The sequence below is a fragment of the Lycorma delicatula genome, chromosome 8, assembly GCF_047948215.1.
Source record: "Lycorma delicatula isolate Av1 chromosome 8, ASM4794821v1, whole genome shotgun sequence".
In the NCBI taxonomy this organism is placed as follows: Eukaryota; Metazoa; Arthropoda; class Insecta; order Hemiptera; family Fulgoridae; genus Lycorma; species Lycorma delicatula.
In genome coordinates this window covers 14970994-14991065 of record NC_134462.1, presented here as the reverse complement: position 1 = coordinate 14991065, position 20072 = coordinate 14970994, and the positions used below count along the sequence as shown (strand labels likewise).

General features: G+C 31.1%; 1 protein-coding gene across 1 annotated transcript in view; it reads left to right on the top strand.

Moving 5' to 3' along the window:
* Positions 1–20072, top strand: part of LOC142328805 (sodium-dependent proline transporter-like) — a 268485-nt gene that overhangs the window by 78298 nt on the left and 170115 nt on the right. The gene's annotated exons all lie outside the window — the stretch shown is intronic.

Sequence of the window (20072 nt, the reverse complement as noted above, 5' to 3'; positions counted from 1 at the left end):
GGAAATTTTTTCTTCAATATGTTAAGATGTATATCATTTTTTTATAATAGGTCACAGATCATTCTAAATTTTTTTTTTTTTTTTGGTTACTTTATTCTTTTCTCAATTGTTTCTACAGTCTTCGAAAATGTAGGATCTTAATTCAATACTTGTATTAATTTTATTGTGTGTCTGTGTGTACGCGCGTGCGCGTGTAACCGTTAAACTTCATCAAATAGACAAATTTTGTCGATACTATTTTCAATTGTATGTATGTATGTATGTGTGTGAACCCTTTTTGTCTGGATTTCGGTTTCGGATTAAGCATTCATCGTTAAGAGGATTACAAAAAATACAGGAGTTGCCGCGATCGATCGTCGGGTTCACCTCAAAACGGCTGCCAAAATTAAACATTTGTAATAATCTTTATGCAATAACGGTTTTAAGCTATCAACTTTGTACAGACTCGCTAATGTAAGGTTTACTAAAATATATAAATATCGATTTTGTAAATCAAGTATAAGACTCCAAAATGGCAGGAAACCTAACTTTTTAATAATTGAAAAAAAAAATGCTATGAAATCCCCAAAACTCGAGATAAATAAATTATATTAACTTATAAATATATTATATACAAATGGTGGTTATATATATTCTTGTGGACACGATAACTGCCGTAATTTTGCGCCAATCACTTTCAAATTTTTACATAAAATATAACGATCCAAAATCTCGGTAGAGTTCGTTAATGGACAAAATCGGACGATGGGGGTTTGTAATGGGGGGCTTTTTAGAAAATAAATAAATATCATTATAGCTTTCTTATTAAGTAAAATATCAAACTCGTTTAAAGTTCCTACTATTCTTTGGATAACGGCCTAAAACCTATATAAGTAAAGTTTTTTGATATCACCAACCGTTGGCCCCGGGGCTGGAAACTCTGAAAGTCATAAGTTTGAAACAACCTTTGATATAACTAACCCTTACGGCAAGGGATGACCAAAATGTTTCTGGAATTGTAGGGCTTCTCATATGCTAAACATGTCGTTTTGAGTAAATTTAAAGTTTTTCTTAACTTTAAGGTTGACATTTTTTTATCCCCTACTAAGCACCTGTGAAATCTACCTCCGCCTTCCGGTGTGCCAAAAGGGTTTTTTTTTGTTATTAGAAATTTTTTTTTTCTTCATTACCTAAAGGGCTATTAAAATTAAAGTAGCTTTATTATCAATGTTATATAACGGATCCAAAAATGAGAAGCAATTTTTTTTATTACTTTCATAAAAGTTTTACTTTATTATTTCAATATTTTTAAACATTTCTCTTTTAAATTAATTCTTTTCGTTTGGGATCATTATAAACAGACTTTTTCTAAATTTTCTCCACAGAGTAAGGAAGCCCTAAAAGTCAAAAGATTTTTATTTTAAGTTTGGAAATTTAGCGGGTAGTTATACAATACTTTGGCAACTTTTTTCTTTTTATTTATTTAACTTTTTTATCAAACGAACATATAAATGATTAAACTAATGTAGTTTTCGTTTACATTTGAACGTTTTTAGGAATTAAAATTTACAATGCTTTTTAATTAAAATCATTGATTATTGTAAACTATATTTATTAAAGGCCTTTGTTTTTGGTTAACTACACATGATAAAATTTGCAAATTAAGTTGTATCATCGAAAACTCTTTTAATAAGCTTTGACTAATAAAATACATTTAACGTTTAGCCGATTCCATACGATTTCAAATCGTATCAAAATAAATTTAAATTTTAAACATTGTCTGTATATTATAATTGTGTGACAGTTGTACATGACCTTAGGTAAAGTAAAATATAAATCGTTTGTTTATTTTCTTATAAATAAAATTATTTCAATTGCGGTTGATTACTGATAAATAATATTTTTTGGCACGATTATATAAAACAAAATTAATATATAAACTAATATAAAATGCCGATACGGACACACAAAAAAATGTGATGCAATGTGGTGTCCACCGCAATGTAATTGTGTAACTGTCCACTTTATTAAAGAATTGGAGGATCATATCTCACTTTCAAATGAAATAAGTTTACATGAACTGCAGTAAAAAAAGTGTACTGTATATGTAATCCTAATAGGCGTACATGGAAGTCATGTGATGTCCACATCAGATTTTCTTTTTCTCATTACTTTGATATTTAATTAGTTTAATGTAATTGGATTACATTTTATTCAGAGATAGATTTCGGGGAATTAAATTTTTATTTCTAAGAAACTTTATTAAGAAAGTTATAAAACTTCTCTAAAAATACCAAAATTGTATTAGTTGTTTGTCTCGTATAATAATAGTTACGCTATCCTGAAAACTTTTAGTTCCATATATTTCTGTAGAACAAAAAAAAAACTAAGTTACACTTTGGATATTAGTTTAAGATTTACTTTAAGTTAATTGAAAACGTTTACAGTTTTTTTTTATTTTGTATATATAATTTCTGAATTTAAGGTAATCATTTAAATTATTTATAAATTATATAAAAATTAAGGTGATATTTAATCTGTTCTGTGTTACGGACTTTTTCGTGCGTGCACGCGCGCGTGATGAAGAAGATAATGCTGTCAGTGGAAGTATGAGAAGAGGTGAGTGGGTGTGAGAGAATGTGGAAAAGTAATTATCAATTTCTAAATGGCTGTGTTATTAAATAGAGAACTTATTGGGTAATTCGCTCAGATAAGATGAGAGTGATCTGGGGGGGGGGGGGAGAAGCCTATCTTGTTACTTTAGCTAGTTTTAGTATAACAAAATATCGATTCCGCTTTTCCAGTCGATTGATATTTTAAGTTATTAGTTCCCTTGATTTAATTGCACTGTAGTTTTTAATTTATATTTAAATAAATAATAATTAAAATATTTATAGTAGTATATTAAATTATTTAAAATTAATTATTTCAGTGTAATTTATTCAGGAATCGGATGCTTGAATGAAGATTAATCCTGAAAATTAGTAATTCGATTATCAATTTTTTTTTATTCTTAAGACTTCCCTCTTAAATGAAAATTGTAAGCATTTCAGTAATGTAAGTATTTCTGTTCAATATTAGTTTTTAACAACCGAATAGAGAAAACTTATATTAATGTATTTTTTCGTGACCAGTACCAAAAGTATTAATCAACAGTCGCTTTCTCCGATAATAATTACATTCGCTGCGAAGCTAATCTCTTTTGTGTACAGCAGTACCATTTATCAGTGGGTGTTACTTCTCTGGCTGTTTATCACCTGCATTTCAATGAAAGATCGCTAATTGTAACAATATATTTTCTTAATTGAAGAAGTTAACGTAGAAAAATATTCAGTTTTCACTTTCTTCAATAATCTTGGAATGGAACACATATTACCCTTGAGGATGGGTATCTAATAACTTAAGACGATATATATTTTTTTTAAATACGGACAAAAAGATTATCGCCAAAAAACCAAGCAAAAAAATAAAAAAAATAATCGGTATGACAGACAGTAGAGGAGCCATTTACGAAAGTTTTAAGTAAAATGCACAATACATAAATGATAAAATGTTTTTATACATTATACTACAGCTGATATATTTGAAAGGGACTCCCATAAACGGAAATCGGGGGAATAAAAAACTATTTATACAGTAAATATCGTTTATATTTACCTCTAAGGGACCGATGATTTTAGGTCATATAAAACAGATAGTCACAATAACCGATATTTAGGTAGTTCAGTGGTAACCCACCGGGTTGGTCTTCCCAAATCAGCTGATTTGGAAGTAGAGAGTTCCAGCGTTCGAGTTCTAGTAAAGCCAGTTATTTTTATACGAATTTGTATTCTAGATCTTGGATACCGGTGTTCTTTGGTGGTTGGGTTTCAATTAACCATATATCTCAGGAATGGTCGATCTGAGACTGTACAAGATTACACTTCATTTGCACTCATACATATCTCATCCTCTGAAGTAATATCTGAACGGTAATTCCCGGAGGCTAAATAGGAAAAAGAAAGGTAGCTTAGTGGTACTACTTTAATATGCTATGTAAGGGTGTTGTAATAAATATAATAATCTTTAAAAATAATAATAATAATTTATTTCCGCCATAAAATAATATAAAGAAACAAAAATACGCAATAATAAATACGGTAGAGTAAAGAAGATACAGGAAATTTTTTAAAATTACTTATTGTGTAAAAAGTCTGTTATTTTGATTTGTTTTGAACATTTCATTTGTAATACAGTTTTTGAAGGTCCTTTCTAAATCAAAACGAACACTCTTTGTTTCTTCATTAACAAGTTCGTAAAACTGAGAAACCGGCAAACGGTTTTCATTGCAGCTGTGGAAGATGCCAATGGATCGTCCTTATTAATTTCGCTATTCTGTGACCGCCAGGTAATGTACGCCTTTTCCTCTATCGTGAAAGTTTATCGCGAAATCATAATTAAATCACTATTGAATGAATTACACAGGATACGTAAAATAAAATACTTTACCCACACGATATGATACGCTCACGGCAAAAGATTAATAAAAACTGAATGTGTGATTGCTTCAGTTTACAATAATCTGGTACAAGAAGAAAATAAAAGAAGGACTACAATAGCGACTGATCTTTTGCGCTTTGTGGTTTTACATATAGTACATAAGTTAGAAAAAAGTAAATTGCGACTCATTTTAACCGTCAAAATATTTCAATATTTTACAATGTAGATATACTACGTTACTGATGACTTACTTCAGTCCATCATTGTAAGGATAAAATGTTGCGTTGTAGTAAGAAAAATAAATCATAATCGATATGTCACTACAACCGATGTAATTATAAACAATATACATATTGTATTATGTATTAACAGCACACCAAACCAACCAAGAAACTAGCTTTTGGTCGCTGTATCCGGTATGTCATTATATCTGATGTCACTAAACAATACTTACTGTATATATATGAGGTGTCTCTGTCTCACAAAGAAATGAAGAAAGAATTTTAAGTCCGGATATGTTTCATTTTTGACTAATAGCTTACTGAAGATTTCGCCCTAATTTTTGCTGTAAAGACAAAATGAAGCCATATTGAAATTCTTGAACTTAAGGGGTAAATTTGACGGTTTCATTTGGTTTTTGACTGGAAAAATTTAATAAAATAGGTTCTAAAACTATATCTCTTGTAATTTTTGTAGAGAATTTATTGTAAAAGATAAAAAATGGTGTTGCAAAACTCATCTTTTTTTGATTTGATATTCACTAAACGCGACAAGTTGCTTGTAAACAAATAAAAGTGTAGTAAATTTGTAGAATTATTATTTCTGAGAAAATCTGTATAAATACAATTAACTGAAATAGAAATATTAAATAATTTGACTTTTATTAAAAATAAAACAGACCGAATCGCTGTAGAAAGAATACTATATTAGTTTTAAACCAAAATTTAAAATAAAAAAAGGAGTAATTTTCAGTATTGAAAAATATATTGATAAAAGTCAATTGTTAAAAATAAATCACTGAAAATAGATTACAAACTTACTAAGATCATATTAATTGTTTAAAATGTCCTCTCTGGGTGCTCTTCTTAACGCATTTTAACTGCGTTAAAGATTGTCTCTAATTATTCTTTTGTAGTAACGTGTTATTCGTACGAATTCATATGATCCTACAGCAGTCGGTCAATAGTTTTCATATGATCATATGAATACAAATAGCGGCCCAATGGCGTTAGTACAGGATGATCTAAAAGAGCAATTAATTGGTCCGTTTCGGTCGATTCTTTTTATTTTACTGGGGAATACAGCAAGAATATCTATTTTAAAGGGGAAACTGTATGATATCGTATCAAAAATAGCGATACTCCAAGTATAAGGGTCTAACTAAATCATCTAAACCAAATAGACATATGTATGTTTGTACGTACCGTGTGTTGCCACTGCTATTGTCTTTATATTTCAGATTAACCAAACCGATTTTCTTCAAATTTGGCTCAAATATTTCTATATACGGGACATTGATCATATTAACTTTTTTCAAAATTCGTTGAAGGATATCGCGAAAAGACATATAGATTTTATTCGTTATCGAGGCATTTTAGAGGAAACTTTATTAAAGCAAATTTCCTAAGTGCCAAAAAATTACCCATACCGCTTAAAATTGAAATTCATGTTTTTTTTTTGTTCTTTTACTTTACCTACCGTTGGTTTAAATATTTTTCAAAAATGTTTTGAACGATTATACTACATATGAAGAGCTATCAAGAAATGTGTACAATTTTTTAAAATTATTTATCCTGGACCACAGTTTTACCATTTTTTTTGTTGAAAATTTTCTTTCTCTTATTTTAGCTTTTATTGAAGCGGTATCAGATGTAGAGAAACTTTTCTTAACCAAATTTGTTAAGCTTAACTTAATAAAGATATATTTAAAAAATGTTATCGTAAAATTTATTCCCCGCTTGTAAAAAATAAATATTTTGTTTGGTTCTAGCTATTTGTATTATTATTAATAGTCAGAAAAGTCATACCTTGCCAGCTTTTTATAATTCGCAACAAAATTGGAATATTATTATAATCTAATTTTAAGGTGGCAGTTAACCAAATGATGAAAAATTTAAAGAAACAATAATTTAATGGACTTGCGGAAAGAAGTATGACAATCGGTGGTTTTTATGTAAAGAAATAAGCTAAGGTTTTGTAACTTCAGTAAAAAAATTAATTGTATTTTCATTCTAAAAATGTTTACAATGAAGCAGTCTTTACTTTCAAGATGTATCGTTGTTTTTTATAATATTAATTATTAAAATCTAAATTTTTATTGATATTTCTCTTAAAAAATAAGATATTCCATTTACCTAACTTTTTTACTTCCTTGTACGAAGTAAGGAAGTTCTGTGATCGCGAAACATTTCAGTTTTCATATTTCAAGGGATCAATATGAAATATTTCAAGGGTCAAAATATCCATTTTAACCATCCCTGAATACATTTTGACTAGTTTCGGCGTGACGTCTGTACGTACGTATCTCCCTTAACTCAAAAAAGATTAGCCGTAGGATGTTGAAATTTTGGATTTAGGATTGTTCTAAAGTTTAGTTGTGCACCTCCCTTTTTGATTCCAATCAAAATTAAAATTAAGATTTTAATTATTGAAATATTTGGGTCTTAAAGGAAATGCACATCGGTTCGAATCGGACTTCATCTCCTTTTGTTTTTTTTAACTTTTTTCTTTATTTATTTATTTTTTTAACTTTTCTTTTTCGTAATTTTAATATATTGATTTAATAATTATTAACCCGTGATTGTAAAAAAAAATTACAATAAATAGTAATTTAGTGATAATGGAAAAAAAATATTAGAGAAATAAAATTAGAAGAAAATAAAATAAAAAACAGATTTAGTGAAACATTTGATTATCCAATATTAAAAATTATAATTTAGAATCGTATTATTTTTGGATTTTCTTAGCAAATTTTTATTTTTAAAATATAATTTTATTTAATTATTTTACCGAAAAATAAAATACATTTTTGAATTGTATTCATTTTAAAGTGATCGTTTAGAATAGTTTTTTTTTTCACTTGTGCGTAGTATGCACAAGATTTCTGGTGTATCGTATAAATAAAAGTTAATAACAATTAAAATATTCGTTTAGTGAACTCATGTACACCGGTTACAAATATTAATCAAAATTAATATTTGTAATTAATTTGTTTGACCTTACGATGTAGAATAATCAGTTTTTATTATTGGATTATTTGGTAAACAATTTATTTAAAGAGTAATCAAGGGACTTTTACTCTAACCTAATATTTGAGGTAAGATTGTTGAATGAATAATTGTTAAAATATTTGATGTTAATAATAACTAATATTTTAGCAATTGTGTAACTGTCCACTTTTATTAAAGAATTGGAGGAATGTATCTCACTTTTTAAAATGAAATAAATTTAAATGAAGTGCAGCAGAAATGTGTATATGTAATTTAATAAACGTACAAGGAAGTCGTGTGGTGTCCACATAAATTTTTTTATATATCAGTTAAATTGTAAGAGGTAATAACAAAATTTAGTAAGCTGTTATTAAAATATTATAATATTCAGAAAAAAAGTTTGAACTAATCGTAGAAGTTACATTTAAAATGGGATGATTTTCGGTAGGGTGTAGAAAAGTCGTTTATACGAACTTCCTTTTCTGAAATTAATTCTTGTAATTTATTTTTCTCGTTTAATGAAAATGTTTTCAGCAGTTTTTCATTAGTAACATCTTTTAATTAAAATGTTAAGCGGTATTTTAATAATTGGTTAAAATTATTATTTTTTTCAATATTTTTTTAAATGAAATACTCTAGTTACAGTTTGCTTTTGTGTCGTGTAATAAAATATTAAATAAAAATGGTCGGATTTTTATTGCTGTTGATGTAAACGTAAAAAAAATGACAAGGAGTTGCATAACTTTTCTGATTTCAGCCCTAAGATATATTATACTATAATTAATTATTTAATCAAAATAAAATTTTTGCATACCGACACCGGTTGAAACTCGTATATTTGAAATATATGGTTGAGTGGCGCTTTTTGAAAACAATTTTCCAACTATTGCTTTTAAATTAATTAAGAAGATAATTAACAGGTAAACAGAAAATCTACTTTTCGTAGACTTTTAATGAGATGTGACACTGTCTTTCAACCCTCTTGATGAATTAAAAAAGAAAAAATATGTGACATTAAAATTTCGTTAACACACTACAAGCTTTTATACGTAAAAAAAGGGTTGTATTTTAACTTTGTCTGCTTTGCCCTTGACAAACTTTTATTTCAAATACACTACGACATAGGGATTTTAGAAAATAAATTACTAATGTAAAATTTAAAGTACATCTACAAAAAAACAAAATGTTCAGTAAAAGCATTTCGGCCCGTTTTGATCCCCATGATCAAATGACTTTATCATCAAAATTGTACTGTATTTTGAGTATAATTGCTAAATTAAAATGAACATTTTGGAAAAAATCCCGATCCCAATTGAACAAGGCTAAAAACAGTATACTAAAAAAAAATTGGGTACCGCGGGACGATCCCTCACCGATGGAGTCAAAAATTAAACCAAACCCAAGTATTAAATTCTAACTAAGTATTCGTGTCAAATTTCAACTTTTGGGTCAACAGTTAATCGTTTTGAGACAAAACTCGGTTAGAAATAATGTTAAATATCCCTCTAAATTAAAAATCTTTTAATTTTAAATAACTTTAGTATTTTCATCGAACTAAAGCACAATTTTCTACGACCACTAAAAAAATAAAAAATTAAAAGTAGTGGAATAAAGTTCCCATTTTTAACCTTGTCCAAAATGTAATGCTATCAATGCCCCCCGCATTTACAATTTGCAATTGTGGATGTTGTAAATTGTATCAGTAACTTTCTTTTTTAGAAATTTCTCACCTCAAAAAAAAAAATAATTTTTTGTTTACATTAAATAAGTACTTTTTTGACAAATATAGTAATTTACAGTTTTTAAATAAAATTCGAATTTTTCTTTCCTAATGTTTCTTTATTCCAGTTATCTTACATCATTTTGTTCAGAATTAAATTCTCTACAAGTTTTATGTAACGTTGTACGTGTTTATTACCCATTACAATTTTATTGTACGTTAAACATAAAAAACAGTTTTTACCCCAATTTTTTTGTTTTCATCCCAGATTTCTCAAAAAATAGTGCACCTATTTGACCTATCAGTTCAAAATCTATAAAAATCACTAATTCTGTCCCTTAATTAACGTCCTAAAATTTTTCGTGCGAGCTCATTTCCCCGGAATAACTGAAATCTGTGTAAAATTTTTCAGTAGCCGTAACTCGCAAACGAAGCATTTTTTAGGACATATGTTTGTATGACGTTTTTCAATTATTTTCACGAGTAGAATAGGTTATATAAAAGTCCCTGGAGAACACATACACACGAGTATATACGTGGGTGTTTCACGTAACGTTACCAGCATTTTCTGAGTGCATTCTACTAGCGAAAATAATGAAAAGATTTCATATAAACACGGATCCGGAAACGGTCGGTTGGCGAGTTACGGCTAGCAAAATATTTCAGCTTGATTCGTGGGCAAAAATGAAATAAAACCTTACTGAAATTCTAGGAACCCAAATTAAAGGGTAAACTTGATGATATCTTTTGGATTTTTACCTGACAGATTGAATAAAACAGGTTCCTGAACCGTATCTCCAATAGCTTTCATAATAACCGACGTAAAACAGAAAATTTTGTTGTCTCAGAACGTTTTATACGTTTACAAAAATTTTATTACCTGACTAATAAATGCGTGAAATTTGTTTTTTAACATGTATAGAATTTATTACTGAGAAAATTTGTGTAAAATAGCCCAATAAAAAACAAATAAATAAAAGTAACACAATGCTGAACAGATAAATTTCAAGAAAGTTGATTTTATTACTAACACTTACCGTTATGAAAACGAAGGCATTACACGTACAATGCATGTTTGTTTTTCCTACAAAGTGCAATGATACGAAAAATAGTGTTGTATTAGGCCAATACAGTGTAGTTTAATGAAGTGGATGTATGTGTTTGTTTTAGTTGTTTTCTTACCGCAGTAATCCCTTTGTTTTTTACGACTGAGGTTTATGCAAACATGGTATTATCTTTTGGGGATGTGTGATTGAAATGCAACTGCTGCTGAATATCAAAAACATTTTCCTAACCGTAGAGTTCCAAATCCCACCCACCTTTTAACCCGCCTTACAATACTCCCGTCAAGCGTGAAAAGTATGATGGCGTGGTCGCTGAGTGTAATATCGTCCATCACTTTCCACTGCACAACTCTATTAAGGTAACACTTTTTAATAAAGGTCACATCAATGTACGAAGAACTGGCACTCGTGTAAAAATTCGGTCTATCTCCCGTATTCAATTCTACGAGTCCGAGTCCTCTCATCAACTCAAGAGGAAGACCCAGTACACCACAGTACACCGAAGTGTACTTCATGATGGACATGAAGTCCAACTCTACCCAACAACCCTTTCCTGCTCCAGTTTTCTTAACAGGAAAGCGGGCACTCATGTCCACGATTGCTGCATCCTGTCGCCTGTCTAGATACCATCCGCTGTTTTGACAATATCTGATAGCTACCACTGCTACAATCACAAAATACACATAAATGGTCCAAGGCAACGGCAGAAATCTCGTCGTGTCCTTTTGTTTTAGAGATTGGAGATTTAGTCGCGTGCCCGCAATCCTTTTTCTGGTGTCTCACCTCTCCGGGATCTGCTTTGGAATTTTTGATGCGCTACATAGGAAAAAGGTCCTTAATTCGATTGTTACTGGCGATGAAACATGGATTTCGTATTACACGCCAGAGAGGAAACGGCAGTCAAGTGAATGGCGTCATCATCAATCACCAACCAGACTAACAAAGGCCAAGTCACAGCCATTTGGACGCAAACTATGGCCACAGTATTTTGGGATCGGTTTGGCATACTGCTGATTGATTTCATACCACGTGGAACTACTATAAATGTAGAAACCTATCGCGAAACTCCACGTAATTTACGGGACGCCATTCAAAATCGGCGACGGATTTTAAATGACCGTGCTGCACGATAATCCATGTCCACATGTTGCGGGTCCGACACGTGATTTACTGAGAACATTTGGATGAGAAATATACGATCACCCACCATATAGTCTGGACTTAGCTCTTTCGGATTATGGAAAATTTTTTCTGATTTTTTGGAAATTTTTATTTTGGAAATTGATCGAATTTTTGAGTGGTAAGCAATTCGCGGGCGACGATGAACTTAAAAATGCTGTTAATCAGTGGCTAAATGGACTAGCGGCAGAAGAATACTACGAGGGTATATTGAAGCTGGGTATCGTTACGATAAATGTTTTAATTCATGTGGCGATTATATAGAGAAGCACAGAATGATTTTGTAGTCCTGTTACCCAATTTTAAATGTAATTTAAGAATAAAAAATGTAATTTTTACTTACAAAAGAGATTTAATAAAAAGCTATTACTTACATAATTGTAAATAAAATGCCCACCCCTTGCGGTTATACACGCACGGACTCTTTCATCATATTAGCAGAAACCTTTTTAAGAGTTGCATTGGAAATATTCGTGATTAAGTCTGTAATGTTGACTTTAAGTTCATCAATAGTGTGAGGATTGTTTTTGAAGGCTCCTCGGACTTAATATAGCCCCACAAAAAGTAGTCAGGAGATTTGAGGTTTGGGGACCTTGGAGGCCATAAACCCTTGCTTATTATTCGATCATCAAAGAACTCTTGCAGAAAATCCACGGTTTCTCGAGACGTGTGGAATGTAGCGCCGTCTTGCTGAAATCGGCAATACCGTTCTTGAGATTCCAGGAGGGACACAAATTGGCGCAAAATATTCCTGTATACTTCACCATTTACTGTCTGTTCGAAGAATATGGGTCCGACTATACGATGACGAGATATCGCACACCAATTTTTCAGAATGCAAAGATTTGTCTTGTAAAGCGTTAGGATTTTCCACCGCCCAAATTCGACAGTTTTGACTGTTCACATAACCATCGAGATGGATCCAAGCTTCATCACTAAAGAACACTGTGTTTAAAAATTCGATTCCGTTATCATTTACGAGAGGCCTAAACCGACGGCAATATTGCAATCGCTTGTTTAAATCTTGGAGGCTGAAGCTCTTGGACTAATCGTACGCGATACGGATACAATTTCAATTTTTTAGGAGCTTTCTTAACACTCGAATATGACAAACCGACTTGCGTGAAAAGTTTTCGTAAACTTTTCGGTGGAGAATTGAGCAATTTTTTTTCACATTCTCTAAAACGTCATCTGTCAAGCGAGTTGGTCGACCACTACGTTTTCTGTCGCAAACACTACCTGTCTCTCGAAATCGATTTGCTAGCCTAGAAATTGAAATTTTTTCTGGCGGAGGAACACCGACAAATTTAATTTGAAATGATTCTTTTACACTCGCGTACGATTTCGTAGCAAAATATTGTTCAAGAATGAAAACTCGCTGTTCTATGGTAAAGACATTCTGTTCGTAACACGACAGGAAACGACACAAAAGTTTACACAGCTCAAGATGAATCAACTCACACTGCCGTATCTCTACCGGTTGAATAGCGCTACCAACTTCGTGTCACAAAACAAAATTTCCCTTTCTTAGAAAAAAATTACCAGACATTAACAATTGGGTAACAGGACTAAAAAATCACCCTGTAGTATAAGGTATATAGTTTAAGTGAAATAAAAAATATAAATATTTTTGTAATATATTTATATTTTTATAAATATAAAGTTTTCAGAATAAATTTTTTTACCATGAAACGATTTTTACTTCAGAGACAACCTCTCGTAGTTTTTGGAAGATTAATATAAAATTGATTTGTCGATAATATAGTTTTGATGTAAGAATGAATTACTCTAACCAAAGTTAGGTAAGCTTCAGCTACCTACTCTAAAAATATTTTCAAAATGCTCTATTCAATATTACTTACGTTAATTAGTTCCAGTGAGATTTGCGTGTTTTATTGTTTTACTTTTATTGATGCAATTTCCATTATCTTTGCATGTAACGTTTAACATTTTTTATGTAATTTTTTCGTAGAGTTAAACAAAGGTATGATTAAAAACATGAACGTAATATTCATTGATCTCCCTGCGTTCTCATTGTAAAATTTATTGATTTTATTGCACATTATATTTTCAAATCTTAAGGAATCTTATTTAAGTCGAAATTAGATTTAAGTTCATGTATTATTTATTAACCAGTTAAGAATTATTAAAACATTTATTATTTTATTAATATTCTATCTTACATATACTGGGTGAAAGTTGTATGAAAACAGCTTAATACTGTGCTTATCTGAGAGGTACCTGGAGGTAAAAAGAAATCGCTTTCTTCATAATTAAAAAAATCTCCATTTTCGTGCGTTTTCAATTTTTGTCCTCAATCTTGGATACGCCATATTGAATCAAATGTAATTTTTAAATAGGAAGTTGACACATGACACGATTTCGATTTAAAATTTTGCAAGAAAAAAAGTTGTGGAACCTGTTTTTCTGTTATTTCCTTCGTTATCGAGTTATAAGCATTCAATGTTGCAATGACGGAAAAATCGTGTCGACAATAAAACGAGGTAAAACGCGCTGCAAGAATATTTTTATTGCATTTTATATTCATAATGCATACAATAACGAACTTTAAACAGTGCTATAATACTGATAATAATAAACAATAACTAATAATTAACAACACAATAAAGTAAACGATTATATCAACCGGTATTATTTTCTAAATAAAAATTAACTTGCAGTATTAATATCAGCTGGTATTGGTTACTTATCGTAAATGAAACAAAATCAGCTGGAGATACTTAAAAGTATTACAAATTTGGTGGAGTAAATAGGCTGTTAATTTACAACAATGTAGTTTATATTACGTTACCCACCGGGTTGGTCTAGTGGTTAACGCGTCTTCCCAAATCAGCTGATTTGAAAGTCGAGAGTTACAGCGTTCAAGTCCTAGTAAAGCCAGATATTTTTACATGGATTTTAATACTAGATCGTGGATACCGGTGTTCTTTGGTGGTTGGGTTTCAATTAACCACACATCTCAGAAATGGTCGAACTGAGATTGTACAAGACTTACACTTCATTTACACTCATACATATCATCCTCTGAAGAATTATCTAAACGGTAGTTACCGGAGGCTAAACAGGAAAAAGAAAGTTTATATTACGTTGAAACAATGCAGTTCAGTAACTCCTTATTTCACCTTTTACTTCAACATTTGTAGTGGTAAAATATTATATTGCTAATAAAAATTAAGTTGTAGGACTAGCAGTTCAGATTTGTTTTTAGATGGAAGTTTTGCTAGTTTCCTCGTTCATTTATTTAGTTTCATTAAATATTAAATCTTCAAATAACAATGCCTTCTTTAAGTGAAACTGAAAGAATAACTCTGTTGATGATGTACGGGTATGGAGACAGAGTTCGGCCTTTACAAGAGGTCGTGATTTATTTAATAACAGATTTCCGGTAAGTACATCGACTGTGATCAGTACAGCTATTTGAAGAAATCGATTCTATAAAGAATCATACTGGTAAATCAGGAACTCTCACAGCTAATGCAAAAACATTAGATTTATTGTAGACCTTTGTTGAAGACCCTCATTCATCGATTCGGAAAGCTGTCATGCCTAACATGACATCAGTTATTTTTCAGTTCAATAAATTCTTAAAATAAATAAATTTCACCCTTTTAAGGCGAATCTGGTGAAAAAACTTTCGGAAGATGAATTTGACCGCCGAGTTGAGTATTGTGATATTACAATGCAAAAATTTAACAGACGCAAATTTTCCTAATTCAATAATATTTACTGATAAAGTAAATTTTATGTTAAATGGTCATGTGAATAAGCAAAACTGTCGATATTGAAGCGATATAATAATCCCAGATGGATGTTGGAAGCTGATACACAGCATCCTCAGAAAGTGAACGTTTGGGTGAGAATTGTTGGTCAAATTGACCAAAATGATACAAGTTATTAACGGATATTACTTGAGGTTAGCATTCTGCCAAGCTGTAGAGGGAAAATATTTTGAACATTTATTGTAGAATGGTCGTTATTGTATGCATTATCAATAGAATGCAATAAAATATTTCTATTTTCATGCAGTGTATTTTATAAGCATTCAAAGTTCCAATGTCGGAAAAATCATTTCACCATTGATCGAAAACATGTCATATGTCCACCTATTTAAAAAAAAATTAAATTTGATTCAATATAGCGGATTTTAACTATGTAGAACCCCATTTCTTTCTGCCTCCAAAAACTTCTCATGCATGCAATAAACGAAAAAAATAAAATAAAATGCACAATAAAGAAAGCTATTTCCATACTTAAATATCACCTGGTATAGCCGAAAGTTTGTTTGTTTGCAAGAACCAACCGACCGATCGCTTTCAAATTTACAGGATACATTCGTGTTATCCAAGACAAGGTTTTAATCCACAGATCAAGGCCCGTAGCCCCTTTGGGGAAGTTGCCGATTAAAGGTATTAAAGAAAAAAAATTAATAATTAAAGATTAATTTCTGTCACCGTAGCAACAGAAATACGTTGTCAAGTTTTCTTTGTCAACGGTCTGTGTTTTTTAGTTACCGTAGTTACTACTATTCAGTTTTTTGTAATTTAGTTACTTTTTCAGGTTTCTGTAAAAGCTAAATAAATTAACAGTATTATTATCACGACTTTGAGGGTGTGGGTCCTGGTTAGACGGGAATGATGAGCGAAGCGCACTCTGCGACCCTGGGGTTGGTCCCACGGCTGGAAAAACGGGATGTCATGTTTTTATGATTATTCGTTATATTTTAATACGCTATAGATATTTGTCATAAAACTCTGTGGACATACCCGGTAAAGTTATGCAGTCCTTTGTCGGCTTTTTTTTTACCGATAAAGAAATTAACTATCTCTTAACTCAATTAAACATAAAAGTTTTTCTTTTGTATAAAGGTTAGTACCCGGTGTAGAAAAAGAATATCAGTGTTTTAATTTGTTTCATTATCTCTTGGTTGAGGTGTTGAGTTTTGATTTAAGGCTGCAATTAAATAGAGAAAAGGAAGGCTTTGAATTCTAACGACTTCGCGATAGAATTATTACAGCATAAAGATGACGGCTTTCTTGACCGCGTTGTATTTAGTGATCGGTAAAAATTTCATTGTAGTGGAAAAGTTATCACACATAATGTCCGTATCTGAGATTCCGAAGATCTCCATGAACTCGTACAATGCGAAAGGAATTCCCAAAAATTAAATGTTTTCCGTGCGAAATCCTGACGGCAAGTTTACGGGCATTCTTTTTCGCTGAAGAGAACATGTAACGCGAGTACCTTGTTTGGTTATTCTGCATACACGGCTTTTTCGTCAACTACAGGTTAGACCAAAAAGTTTAATTTTAAGTTAATTTTATGGTGTTTTATTCGAGCGCTGGATCGGTCGGTATGAATTCGATGACAGAGCTTGTTTACGTTGCCTCCGAGGTCACCCTATCTGATTCCATGTGATTTTTTTCTTTTGAGGTTTTAGAAAGGATTTTGTAGATGCGCCTGTACCTCGTATTTAACCAATTTGACTCATAGAATTGAAATAACTGTCGCTTTCATTACTCCAGACGTGCTGATTAAAGTACGGAACGAATTTTCTGCTGTCGATCGGATTTGTGCCGCTGACGAAACGTGTTCTCATTGAATGCTTGTAAATAAAAACTGAGTGTTACTCTTTCATTTTATTTACGATTCATTGCTGTAAGTTCAAGTTTAGTAGTAGCTTAAAAAACCCGATATTCTTCTTTTTACACCTGTATATCAACTTTTTATATAAATATATAAACTTTTGTTTCTATTTATGACAGTAAAAAAAATTCAGCTGCGTAAAAATGACAAAAAAGTAAGGAAAATAAACTTTAAAATCTTGGTTCTTAAAATTAAATAGATATTGTCATGTACGTTTTAGTAATTATTTTAATAATGACCAAACGTTCATAAAAAGTTTAAATAATAGTAAAAGCTTTTCTACAGTTCTCGCAAGTTTATTGGCCCGGTATGTATGGCGTTTAAATGTTTTATAATATACGTGTGCAAAATATTTTACAGATTTCATATTACATGTTTCTTCTATATGCCTGCTTGTTGGAAAATCTAATTTGCTTTGGACGGGTACAGTTTTGGCCTCTTTTACCTCTACAGGCTTATTATCATGCATGTAACGTCATGTTTATTCGTATTAGATATTCTATCTACCCGTTCTGTGAATACAAGAGACAGTTATAAAATAGGAATTGCAAGGAACAAGCGGATTTATACAAACGTATAAAACGGTTTTTGATTTTCAAATGTCTTTCCCTTATATTAAAAACTTAATAATTATCTTTATTTTTTTGTATATCACCAAAAATAACAATTCTGGTATTTTTTTTGAGGGGGAGGGTATTTATTTATCACTCAACTTCCGCAATGCTTTTTTGTTTTAATTTCATCTTATTGATTTTCGCCACAAGTAGATCACAAGTTCTCCCACGAATTTCATAAAATTTATTCTACTCATATGTCCTAAAATGCTTCGTTTGCGAGTTATACCTAGTGAAAGATTTTGCTCGGATTTTAGCTATCCTGATGAAATGCGGTCGTGCTAAAATTTTTAGGTCGTTAAGTGCACAATTAGTGAAATTTTATTTGGCTATAACTGGAACCAATGAAAATAAGGACCATGTATGATATATTGTTGAAAAGCTCTCAATGATTGCTTATTACTACAGTTAAGCAAAAGTCCGAGATCCAATTTTGGGCTTTTTTGAACACGTTTGGTTCAGTTGATTGCAATCGAAAGGGGAGGTGCAAAACTAGATTTTACAGCAGTCTTAAATCCATCGTTTTTGAGTTATGCGAGATACATATGTACGTACTATACATACATACATACGAACGTATAGACGTCACGCCAAAACTAGTCCAATTGGATCTAGGGATGGTCAAAATTGATATTTCCGTTGAAATCTGAAAACCGAAATTTTTCGCGATCACAATACTTCCTTTACTTCGTACAAGGAAGTAAAAACTGAGATGTTTTATTAAATTTGTGCGCGTGTGTGTGTATATCCAACATCTTCCACTAAATAAATGTTTGAAAAGTTTACCTGTGAAAATTTCTAAATGGCATTAAGTCAGGTGATCGTGGTAGGTAATTGATTAGCTAAGTCCAAACCAGTTAGAAATTAGCATTCAAGTTATTTCTGGCTGCTAAAAGAAAATGGGACGTTGTACAATCGTGCTGGAAAATCAATTGCCATCTAGTTTGTAAAGGTTCATCGTCCAAAATCGCCGGCAAATTAGTTTTCAAGAAATGAACGTATGCATTTTCCCGTAAGGTTTTCATCGAAAACGAATGGTCCTAGAATTTTGTGTAAAATAATGCCACACTAAACATAAATGTGAAATCTACGTTGAAGTCTGGTTTTCACAGTACCATGTGGATTGTTTTGGCTCCATAAAGGACTATTTTTTAGAATTGATGAGTGTTTGTCGTAAAAGTGACTACATCAAGTGAATTTACCTTATCAGCGTTGTCTAGAAGCCAATGACAGAAGTTTAACCGGTGGGAGTATCTGTTGGCGGCAAATTTTTAACCTTCTGCAAGCGGAAAGGATAAAACTTTCTTTCCGTTGAATGCACCACACTTAGTTTTTTTGACAAACCAGTGCGACGTGAGTTTCGCCATGTACTACGTCCTGGGCTACGCTAAATATGCTGAATTACTTGGATGATTTACTTGGCGTTCAACAGAAATATGCAGCTAAAATATTGTTTTTATAAATTTTGTATTTCTTTTAAAATTATCTTCAGTAATTAGCGGTTCTGTTTTCAAAAAAAAAAAAAAATTTTTTTTAGGTACATATAGAATAATACGATTTACGTTTTATTAGCCGTAATCACAATTTTCTCAGAATTAAATTATCCACAAGGTTTGTTACTAAATCTTCCTCATTTATTAGTCATTTAACAAAGCTACTGAATTAAAAAAACTAAAAAAAAAACTTGTTTTTCGACACCAATTTTTGTATTTTAGGTCATATATCTTAAAAACTATTGGAGTTACAGTTCTGGGACCTATTTTATCCTATTTCCCAAATCAAATTACATAAAAAATCACCATCTTTAATCCTTAATTAGGTTTCCAAAAATCACATTAGTTCTTTTTTTTTTATTAGAAGAGCTGAAATCCGGTCGAAATCTTTCGCTATCCTTAACTCGAAAACAAAGCTTTTCCGGACTTATATTTACGAACTTTTTTCATTATTTTTACCAGTAGAACATGTCCTGCAAGTTTCTCCGTTTCTTCGTGGGTCACTCTGTATATCAGTCGTTCTTGAGATGTACATTTTTATTAAAAAAATAAATTAGTGGACAAATGGAAGATAAAGAGAAATAGGACTTTCGTCCGAACTTTTTACCCCTTGAATCCCTTAAGTTGGACCAACAGCTCCCGGAAAATTCTGTATGTATGTAAGCTGTACG